The following is a 12223-nucleotide window of genomic DNA, read 5'->3' as shown; positions in this document are numbered from 1 at the left end:
ACAGTCTCTTTTTCCTTAGGTCAAATCAGCAAATATTTAGAGCTGACCTGAGCCTTGAGAAAGCAAGTCTCCCAATGCAGCATTTGGACCCAGGAACACAATCTTAGCAGGGGCTGGAAGGGCCAGAGCTGTCTGCATATAGTGCACCAAAGTCAGTTAATGAGGACTAACTGGGCTTTCCTGGGCACCAGGCTGAGGGTAATTGGGTCCCGGACACACTGACCTTTTCATTCACTCACCATTTAATATGAACTCTTGGCTACCGTGTTTGGAGCTTAAACAGTGGTACATTTAAGGGAGCAGTTACATTCTTCCTCATAACCATCCAAACTTCTTTGCCTTTTTCTTTCCTCCTTCCTTCCTTCCATCTGCCTTTCATTCTGGCTTTTGGAGGAAGGCAGAGCAGCCTTCAGGTGGAGTTGTTCTGCCATTGGAACAAACATTCCTTGTTGCCTAACTTTCTCTCTAAGGGTGATGAGGGGCAGCAGTTGAGGAAGCACTCATCCTCAGAACTGGAGTTGAATATTTGAATTGCATGGCTCTGGTTCTGCTTGATGGCTTCAACTGTTCCTTCAAAATCCTCTTCATGCAGACCAGCCAGACTTCCTATCTCCCTACTCTACATGCTAACAGGTTATGAAGCAGGCTCAGTGCCTGGCCTCTGCTTCTCAGTGGCTTTCTTTTTCTCCTTGGGCTGCCTGCTGGACTAACTCTATTCCTTCAGCCAGTAGAGGGCTGAAGTGCCCAATACACACAGGTCATGGCTGATTTTCAGCATTTGGACCTCTTGTAGCTGCAATCTTCTTATTGCTAAGAGGAGGATGTTCCTGAAATTATATATTTGGCTATTTAGTGCAACAAGATGACCTCTAGGAATCTAAATGTGGTAACTAGAAGGTGGATGCACATTTGTTCTTTTGTGCTTTAACATGACCACTTGCAGTGCAATCCACTGCTCCTAAAGCAGAGTGACATGGAACTCTCATTTAGGATCCCTGGGCCTTTCCATCCTGAAATCCTATGCAAAGTCTACACATGAGTTAGTGCATGTGCTTAAGGCCACGTGATGCAGAGAGAGGTTCCACTGTTCCCATTACACTCTCAAAGGAGACCCCAGTCCCGAAAGTTTAAAACTGACCAATCTATATTCTCACCCCAGCCCAGAGTGTTAACATTTTCTAAGCATATGAAAGGTGATTTATAAGATACATAGGTGAATTATTTTATTTTAATGTCTTGGAAAAAATAGAGACAACATCAAAATAACAACTTTATGGATTTTCAATTTGAAATGATTATTTTTTAAACAGTTAATCTAAGTAAAACACCAACCAAATAATTATGCAGGTGGTAAGCTGATACATCAAAAATGAGGAAGAGGGTGACTTCTTGATGTTCTGGGACTCACTTTGGCCATTCAGGATTCCTGGTAACTCCCTAAAACCATACAATGTCTACACCTGGCCTTGCAGGTCTGTCCCTACCTGGCATGTTCTTCCACCCTCCCTGATCCCACCTCACATGACTCATCTTGCAGGATTTAGATCTGGCCACTTCATCTTTGGAACTTTCCTGACCCTCACATTAGCCCTTAGTGCCCACACTGTCTTCTCCCACACCCCTTTCCATAGACAAAGGATATTTTTGTTTAGGTATCTTTTGTTTGCCCTGAGGCTATAAGATCCTCTAGGAAAGAAATCAGGTCTTCCTCATACCTGCATCTTTGGTTACTTGCCAGATTCTGGGCTCATTATAAATGCTAAAAACAGAGGCTGGGGATATGGCTCAAGCGGTAGCACGCTCACCTGGCATGCATGAGGCCTGGGTTCGATCCTCAGCACTACATACAAACAAAAATGTTGTGTCCGCCAAAAACTAAAAAATAAATATTAAAAAGTTCTCTCTCTCTCTTAAAAATAAATAAATAAATAAATAAATAAATAAATACTAAAAACGGTGTAGAATGGGTGAATGGATGGATGGATGGATAACTCATTCACCTCATTTTATCAAGAAAAAAATCAAATTAAAGTATTTTTCTTTTTTTTTATTGGTTATTCAAAACATTACAAAGATTGCAGAATCACATCGGTTACACATCCACATTTTAACATAATACCATAATAGTAACTGTTGTATTCTGCTACCTATTTTTCTTAAAAATATTTTTATCTATAAAACGTTTTGTAACAATTTAGGTACAAAATTGTTCTATATCTGAAAAATATTTAAAAATAAGACAAACAAACCTAAATTCTAAATCTGTTTCTGATACCAAGAAGTTCCATGACTTTAAGCAAGTTGCTTAACTAACTCTTCAGTTTCCTGATTGTAAACTGGAGGTAACAACAAGAACAGCTCATATTGTTCCTGGGAAAATTAAAGGTGCTCCTCCTTATAAAACTCTTAGGTTCTGGGCTGGGGGTATGGTTCTGCAATAAAGCATTTGCCTAGCATGCAGGAAGTTCAGGGTTCAGCACTGCAAACAAAATAAGAAAACAAAACCAAAACCCCAATAGCTTAGTAGCTTAGCACCTGGCACATAGAGCATTAAAAAAAATCATTTAAAACTTCTTTTTTTTGGCATATGCATACATGTCTTTACCCACAGATAAGCATATTCCTACCTCCTTCATTGATATCAGGCCACAAGTTGTTATTTCTCCTACTACCACAACTGCCTCTCTCAGGATCACACCACATTTCTTCATTCCCACAAACAGATATTTTCCTGGTGGTTTCTTCAGCAGCTCCACATCTCACTTGCCTTAATTGCCTCTCATTCTCCAGAGACCCCTGAGGCTGGTTTCATGGGAAATGAAGTTCCATGGGCAGAGTTGTCCTTGGTCTTCCTGCCTTTCCAACCAGTCTGTACCATCTCTCCTCTCTCCAGGCCTGGCCTCTCTACCATTTCCTTTGGAATTTTATTGTTTTTGCCTCTACTTTATTCCAGTACACCACTGTCTTCACTGACATCCTCCTACACCCACAAATGAAGCAAAACATTCACCCTGTGACCCTTGGTTACTCCTGGCTTAACACTCACTGCCTTCAGAGTTAACTTCCCTGACTGTTTTGGCTTTCTTAACTTCTCTGTCCTCCTCACTAAGCTCTATTCTATTTTCTTACCTCAATTATCTAATAAAGGCCTCTTTTCTGAGACCCCAGCCACATTCTCATGGGAAGATCCAATAATTATTCTCATCCCATTCAACCTCTGGCTAACATTTGTAGCATTTACTGATACTATTCATTTCTTAAAAGCCTATTTCTTGATTTTCATGGTTCTATGTTCCCTTAGTTTTAGTTACTCCTCTGTTTTCCTGATCCCACCTACTGATACCTGCCATTACCCCAGAAATCTATCTACAGCTTTCCAGAACCCTCTCAACCACTCTCAGACTACAAGTTAGATGCCTGAGTCCCAACTGAGGTTTTTAGTTTCCATAACCTTACACAAGTAGTTTTGTCTCTTGTTGTCTCAGTTTTCTCACTTATAATATAGAAGGACTAATCCTGTAAAACTTAAAACCCACCTGGATATGTGTGGATAAAATAGAATAGAGTATGTCAAATTTGTGGTATGAAGAGAGCCCCCTCCATCAGGACTGCCTTCATCACCTGCCAACCAGGGGCCTTGGCCTGCATCAGTAGACTTTATCTGTTCTTGCCTGTTGTGACTTAGATATTAGGTATTCCCCCAAAAGCTCATGTGTGAGACAATGCAAGGTTTAGAGGAGAAATGATTTAGTTATGAAAGCTTTAACCCAATCAGTGAATTATTCACCTGATGGTGCTTAACTGAGTGGTAACTAAAGGCAGGTAAGGTGTGACTGGAGGAGGTGGGCATTGGCAGTGTGGCTCTGGGGTTTATATTTTGTATCTGGGGAGTGGAGTCCCTCTCTCGCCTTCTTGATCATCATGTGAGCTGTATTCCTCCACCACTCTCTTCTGCCATGAAGTTCAACTTCATCTCAAGCCCCAAGGAATGGAGCCAGCTGCCTATGGATTGAGATGTCTGAAACGGAGAACCTGTAAATAAAACTTTTCCTCCTCTAAAATTGTTCTGGATGGGTATTTTAGTTATGGCAGTAAAAAACTAAGTAAAACACTGCCCCTCTGAGGCAGAATCATCTTTTCCCCATAGACACTCTCTCCCTTGAAGTATGAACTAAATGTCTATGAGTCTGTCTTATCATGCATGCCTTCTCTTTCATTTCCTTCCCTCTAAATTCTGAACTCCCTAAGTTTTTCATGAATCTGAAATCCCACAGCAGGGAGTCAACAAACTTTAGGTGCATTAACTTGAATGAAGCTTTTTATGCTTATTTTTATCAACATGAATTAATTAACAAATGAGTGGGTTTCAGAGTTATATTTCAATGAAGCTTTTTAAAAATAATATAGTGCATAATATTCCATAGATTCTAGAAAGAAGATGGTAACGTCCACACACTCAAACCTTCTTTGCTTCAAAGCACTGAGTTCTGAATAATTGAAATTGCTGAAAAAGAAAAGTGCAAATTTCTTAAGTAAGCTGGAAAAGATTGCTAATTCAAGGACTATTTCAGTTGCAATCCTAAGAAGCCTTTTTAGGTAGGTCTTCCGGTCTAACACAGAAACTGTGGAAATGCCTTAGTTATCAGTTCACTGCAATGTGAGTGCTTTTTTTTTTTTTTTTTTTTTTTGGAAAGGTAGGTTTGAGACTCCCTCCAATTCTTCTTGAGAAAAGCTGAAAAAATGGAAACTTCTTAAGTAAAGTAATTGATTTAACTTCCCTGAAGTTCCCAGTTCTTGGCAGATTTGAGGTCGGAAACTGCAATAAGATTCCTTTTTCTGTTGTGTTTTCAACATTTGGTTTTTAATCCATATAAAAGTGCAGTTGCTATGAGGGAATGTTGTTGGGTCACTCAGAACATAGGAAAGGGAAGGAATTATCTTATAACACATACACACCCAGCAAGAGGAGACTAGTTCTTATCCTTCTTGCATTTTTTCTTGCCAACAAAGCCTTAAAATGGAAGAAACAGAGGAAGAGTTGTGAGAAAACCTTGAAAAGTGGGTAGCTAAGGCCACCATCTTGCCTTCTTCAGGCTTGGACAGGCACAAGGCAGGGGTGACCTTTTGCCCTTCTTTCCTCTTCTTCTTTTGGCTCTGAGTGTAAGTAAAGTGTTGCTACAGGGCTGTGTAAAAAACTCCTTCAAGTCTCCTGATCTAAAGACTTCCAGCTGGAATCTGCAGTGTGTTGACTTGTCCCATTCTGCAGGAAGCAAACTGAGACCCTGAGAAATGAACCCTCAAAAATGGCTCCTTGACTCCTAAGAAAGGCTGATGGCCTCTGTTTGTTCAACAAACATTCCACATGTGTATTCATACATGAGAAGTGAACAGACAAGCTAGTTTTATTTCATATACTCATAATGTGCCCAGTGCTCCCAACCCTTCTATGACCAGTACAGGTTTTGGAAAGGGTAAAAAAGAGGAGTCACCTCTTTCATTAATGGTGGAATACCTCCATGCTGCGCAATGGCCTTGTAAACTCAGTTTGAACTCCCCACAAAATGGCTCTGGATGCAGGAAAAAACATATCACAGGATGCCAAATCTCTGTCTTCCAGACCTTACCTCATAGTTTCCATAAAAAAAAGTACTTTGGGCTTCATCTCTCTTGTCTTCACTTTCACCATCAGCAAGCTAAAGAGAGTAAGACCTCACAGCAGCACTATCAGAATTAACTGAGATAGTTCACACAACACATGTAACGTAGAGCCTGCCAAATAGAAAGTGTCCATAAATCATAGTTATTGAGTGCTTTTTTATTTGTGTTTCATTTGAGTCTACCTCTGTCATTTTGTTAACTTCTCTGTCGGCAACTGTCTTTCCCACAGTCTCCTTTTCTAATTCAAAGTCCCCTATAATTCTCTATTCTATCTCAAGAAGGCATCACAAGATCACTCCTTGAAGAAGGTTTTGCTATTGTAAGAGAATTTCTCCGCATTTCCTGTGTGAAAGATTGTGGGAGACCAACCTTGCACATGACTGAGTCACACTCCCCGGCTGGGTGCTGAGGCACTCAGTCACAGAAATGTGACAGAGCTTTCCCCACCCTTCTTGGGTTTGTGGGTCCATGTTTCATGCATGGATGTGTCTTGCTACAGCCCCATGGGTGAAGCTATGCTCACCTGTTCCTTTGTAATATAACCCCTTGCTCTGTTTAGGATAGAATCTTCCATGGAAGTGCCTTGTGTGTGTCCCCTTCTCTTACTGAGCCCTTGGATGTGGCCTTCTCAGGTGTCAGTCAACCTGCTGACAGTGGACATCATGAAGATAGACTCATCCCCCTGAAACCTGACTCCTTGCCTCATTTGAATAGCTTTTCCTCAATAAAAGGGGTCAGTGCATGCTCTCTCGCTCTCTCTCTCTCTTCCTGTGGATCCTTAAGGTCAGAGAAGCCATCACAGCGACCCCAAAGAAAAAGATATTTGTGTCTCTTGTGTGGTTATTTCATGCAGCCCAGTTAGCCCCGTTCAACTGGAGTGACCCCTGAGTCTTTTAGTCGTGAGAACAGAAACTCGGCAAAGGACCACAGGCATTAAGGAGTTGGCTGTTTGTGAGATGAAGCTCAAGGTGGGAAGAGGAGGTGTACTGTGTGTGGCAGTTGTGCGACTGTCTACTCCTGTGTGTGTGTTTTGGTCAGTTTTTTCACTACTGTGACCAAAGGACCCAACCAGCACAATTATAGAGGAGGAAGAGTTTATTTGAGGGCTCACAGTTTCAGAGGTCTTAGTCCATAGAAGACCGGCTCTATTCCTCAGGCTGGAGGTGAGGTTAAACATCATGGGGGGCATGGGAGGCAGAGGGAAGCAGCCCATCACAGTGACCAGGAAACAGAGAGAGATTCCACTCGCCAGACACAGATATATTGCTAACGCCATGGCCCAGTTCCCACCTTCTCCAGCTACACCCTACCACTTCACTTAACCCCAGCAGTGGATTAAATCACTGGTTGGGTGAAGACTCTCACAACCCAACCCAATCATTTCTCCTCTGCACCTTGCATTGTTTTACATTTGAGCTTTGGGGAGACACCTCATATCCAAACCATAACAGTGTGTGAGTGTACGATGTGGTTGGGATTGAGATGGGAGGATATAGGGGCTTTGTTGGGAGGATTCATTCATCACCCAAGGATTTCTTGAATTGAGAGATCACAATAGTGATACCAGGGAATATTTGAGAAGGCTAATGTCTCCTGGGATGGGCAGAGTGCTAGAAAGGAGGAGTGGGGAGAGGGAATCCTTCTTCTGCCTTCCACCATTGGCATTGTTGAGCCTCAGGAGGATCCTCAGAATGAGATGTTAGGTCCTGAGAAAATCTCTGCACTCACTTGCTCCGCACCACCTGGGTTGCCTTTATTCCTGCCTCTTGTATTCTTGCCTTTTTTTTTTTCATGTTTCCTTGGCTGTGCCACTGCTTCTGGTCTCTAGTCTCCCATGGACCTCTCACCACTCTCTTCCAACGTGCTAACAAAATTGTCTCTTCTCATATTTCTTGTTGATCATGTGTCTTTATAAGGGAGGAAAAAGTAAAAGCTTTATATATCCACTCACATATCCAGCCACACTGTTTTGGGTTGAAAGAGGTATTTCCTATGGAATTTGGTGTTTTTATTCTTCCAGGCTCTAACCTTCGGCCACTATTGGAAAGAGAACTCACTTTCCTAAGTGGTCTCAACCCTCTACAGGGCTTTATAAATCTTATTCTGTTTACCACTCTTCTCCTTTGTTCTACTGCTCTCAGACTCCTGATTTCATGGATGTAAATACAGCACAAATTTCCCACCTAGAATTGTTCACCTGAGCAAAGACCCAGCTGGGACCCTCAGTGCCTGTGAGAACAGAAGGCAGAGAGGGGACACTATGGCTAATTAAAAAAACAGCTCACCTAGCTAATGAGGAGAGTGTGATGGTTTCAGATTCTTGTACAGAGTAATCCCCTTGAACTGAAAAAGTGTTCTAGTATTTTTATTGGTTACTCATAGGCAGGTCAAAAAGCACTATGTGTTTAAGGATTCCATTCCAGTTTAAATCTGAATAGCTTTCTTCTTTAATTTTTTTCCTCAAAATATGATTTTTGATAAAGTAACTTTATAGAACAAAATAATAAAATTGAAAGTCCTACAATTACATTAAGAAAGTGACTCCCTCTTGATTCAGTCCTGTTTCCTCATTGGTAAGGATAGGTGTACATTTCCTTCCAGGAATGTTGAGGATTAAAGAAATTACTTTTATTTGTAAAGCTTTTAACACAAATTCTAGTACATAGAAAGTGCTCTTGCTAAATATTGGTTGCCTTTGCTTACATATTCCTGAGAACACATTGGTGAGGGAAAATTGGATTGTAAAGGAAATGAGGTCTAAGTGGTGGTCTTTTGTCAAGAACCAGCAACATGTGTCTATGGTCTTTCCCTCTCAGCTTTTGGGGTTCGTACAAGGTTCACCCTAGATTCTATAGACCAGCAATATTTGAAACTGTTTCCAGTGCTTCCATGGGGCTCTCCTAACTGAGATGACTCCTCATCCCTACTCTCAGGAAGGCATCAATTTTCCCCATGCAGGTTTGTTTATCTGAGAATGCCATCACATTCATATTTTCCACTAGGGATGATTGTCATTGTGGAGCAGAACTATTGATGCATATTGTCAAGATACTGCCATTTCTCTCCACAACTGGTATCTCAGAAGTTTCCATTATGCTATATCTTTTATTGGAAAACTAGTATTTTCCCAGAAAAGTTTGATTTCTTTTCTAAGTGCCCACTCAGCAACCTCAAGATCCTTGAGTGGCAAATGTGGGTTAGGGTCTTCTATCCTTCAATCTTAATATTAAGATATCAAATTTTGGAAAGTGTATCTTACCTACTACCAATGCTTCCTGACCTATGCTCCAAGTTGGTTGTCAGATTAAACAATGCTTTGTGTATTGTGGAAGGCTCCATCAAAGCTGTCCTTGAATGTGCTGCATAGCCTTGTGCTAGGTAATGAGGTAGCAGGGGTGGAGTAGAATGAAGGAAGAACAGAAGAAAAAGGAAGCTAAATTTTGTGATTTGTGGGCCAAATGAGAGGCAGTGGCCTTTTAGCCCAGTAGAAATAATGACTATAATTTATTATTTAGGAAATTTTCAAAGTTGCCTCACTGTTTAAGAACACTACTTAATCTTTCATCCACTCAATATTTTCCCCTTCATGATTTAAAGTGCCTGAAATAGTTTCTATCATTTCATATTTTCTCACTTATATTAACTAATAGGAAGTAAATTAGTGGATAATTTACAACTTTTCCCTGAATTAATTTCAACCCTTTGAGTCTAGACTTATCTAGAAGCACTTGACAAATGTGGACAATGGGCCTAGAGTAGATATGTCAAGTTGACAAAGCAGAGAAAAGCAGTGTGGTCCAGTCTGTTTGTGTGTCCTCACAGAGTGACCTCTGGAGGGTGAGATCACCTGAGGATGCAAAGTTCAGATCATCCCTAGATCTACAAATTTAGAAACTCTGGGGATGGCATCAGCAATCTGTGTTTTAGGACGCTCTCCAGATGAATCTGATGCACAACCAATGTTAAAAACATGCCTTTATTATCCACAATCCACAACTACTCTATATTGAGCACTTGCAGTGTACTTGGCTAGACTCTCATGTGTTATTTATTAATTATAACAATCCTTTGAGGTTGATACTATTATTCTTGCCAATTGGTAGATGAGAAAATAGAAGATCAAATAAATTAAAGATTTTTTCCCCAAAGGATTCATTCTGTGTCACTTCTTGGAAACAAGAAGCTTGGTTGCATATCCTTCCTGAGACTAGGTATAAGGACATCCTTGTGCTGAGCCAGCAGTTTGGATTTTTTTTCCCTTAAAAAGCAAAACAAAACAAAAAAACTAGAATTCCTTTTCCTTGTTAATTAAAAAAAATTATTTCCTTTTTTGCCATGCTGGGGATACCAGGGCCTCACACATGCTAGGTAAGTGCTCTACCACCAAGCCATACCCCCAGCTGGTTCAGGTTTTTCTTCCAGTACCAAAAGATGTTAACAACTAAGTGATGACCCACGTGATCTCTGTTTTCTAAAAAAATGTCACTTATTTTCCTCAAGGCCCCAAAGTATAAAAGTATGAGCACACTGTGTTTGACCCTTGTACTAATCGACACCACACATTATTAAGAGAGTTCATTAATGGCCAGGATATGCTCAGCATGTTCTGGAAACACAAAATGCTTCCATGTAACATCTTCTCCCTCTCGTTTTTATTTCTAAGCATTTTTTTCAATATATTTTTGCTCTATAAAATATCACTTCTATACCTATTATTTCATGTATAAATATCAACCATTTTTTCCAAGCCCAACTAAGTCTATCCTTCTCTATGCTTCACCAGAGCCCTGTATCTTAGAAATTCTCTAAGCCTCACAATACCCCCAGAGAGGGTACAGTACACGTCCCAGATAATCAAAATTATTTGTCAAACGTAGAGATAAATACAACATGGAAAAAATGTAGGCATCCTAGAAATACCAGTTTCTCTCACTGTTGTCATATGAAATGTGAGAAATATGTAGGCATTCTATATCATATTCTTTCTCCATAAAATATTCTCTTCTCTGGCACTTGAAGGGTATTAATTTATGTCATGGTCCACTGTCAAGTTTCTCATAAGAATAACTGGTGGGACAAATATGAATACCAAAAGTCTACAAATATGAATACCAAAAAGAATTCACTTTGTGTACCAGCAAAGCACTCTTGGGAGAGCTGTAAGTCTCCTACTGTGTAACTCAAGTGGAGAGATGTCTTAGATGCTTTAATGTCTGTCATGGACAAATAACCCAAGAGCAGCCACTTGTGTTCTGCAGTCATTGAGCAGCCTGTGCAATTGTTCCCACTTTTATTTATTGTGCCTATACTCCCATATTTTCTTTATTTGTCATCATGGATTTATTCAAAAATTCCTCAATGGGCACTTATTAGATGGCTAATATACACCTGAATTTTCCTTAATGCTGGGTTAGGGGATTATAGGCATAAAAATTGCTGTGCACAAGGGCGAGAGCTGTACAACAGCTCAGAGTCTCCATTGCCAGTTGGGCCTTTGCCCACTTACCTCCCTGGAGATACCTGCTTATCCAGTCTCAGAAGCTTTCCTGCAGCCTGCAGATGGCACTGACCACCTGTGCTATCTCACTGCACCCTGATTCCTAAGATCCAGATTGTGGGGCTATAGTATTACACTTATTTACCACCAGGTCAGTCCATAAGTGAGAGGAACTTTTTTAGTCTCCTGGATCTCCCTGTGCCAAAATATCAGACACTTATGTATTTTGGAATGAATGGAAGGAATGTTGGGTACATGAGTGAGAAAATAAATATAACAAGTTTGGGCCAATAAAGGATGAAGTGCCAAGTTATCCAATTCTGACATTATATACCAATTCCCTTAAAAATAATGGATCTGAAAAATGTTCAGGTGGGTGTGTTCTAGTTACTAAAGATATTCAAAATCAGCTTATTTCAAAAATTGATCTTCAAAGGATCATCACAGGAAAGTGAGGGGCTGAGGAAGCCGTTTCTGCCTACTTTTTACACAAGGCAAAGATGGTCCAGTGCATAGACATGTGTCAGTAGGACATGGCATCTTGCTTTGGAAGGCAAAGGGTGATGTGTTCTTTCGGAGGTAGAACTTGGGTTTCAAGTAATGGCTGTACCTCAGTGATGGTCCCTGGCCTTCCATGGGAGAGGAAGTTTTAACATATTACAAGACAGCAATGGGCCTAGGGAGTGAGTCATTTCCTCTTTCTGGCTGTCTATGGGGTTGGCCTGTGAGGCTCTGATTTGGAACACATTAAGAGTGACCCCTTATGTGTCCTCACCCCCCACAAAGTAGCCTTAAAAAATATCTTTGTGTCTAACCGGACTTGAGTTAAACAAAAAATGAGTCTGTGTTAGCCAATAATGTAGGTCATCAAGCTCAGGGGCGGGGGTGCAGCTGGTGAATGGTGCTTGTATTGCCTCACTTACCAAAAGTGCCTCTTGGGGAAGGGAGAAATGTCAGGGAGGACATCCTCTGAAGAGGGGCAAGCTTAGTCCTAGTCCTTAGTCCTAGTCCTTAGTCCAAAGTTTCTTAAAACAGCTACTGAATGAGGTCACATCACTCAATGACTGC

This window comes from Callospermophilus lateralis, chromosome 1 (assembly GCF_048772815.1).
Source record: "Callospermophilus lateralis isolate mCalLat2 chromosome 1, mCalLat2.hap1, whole genome shotgun sequence".
NCBI lineage: Eukaryota > Metazoa > Chordata > Mammalia > Rodentia > Sciuridae > Callospermophilus > Callospermophilus lateralis.
This window is presented reverse-complemented; position numbering follows the sequence as displayed.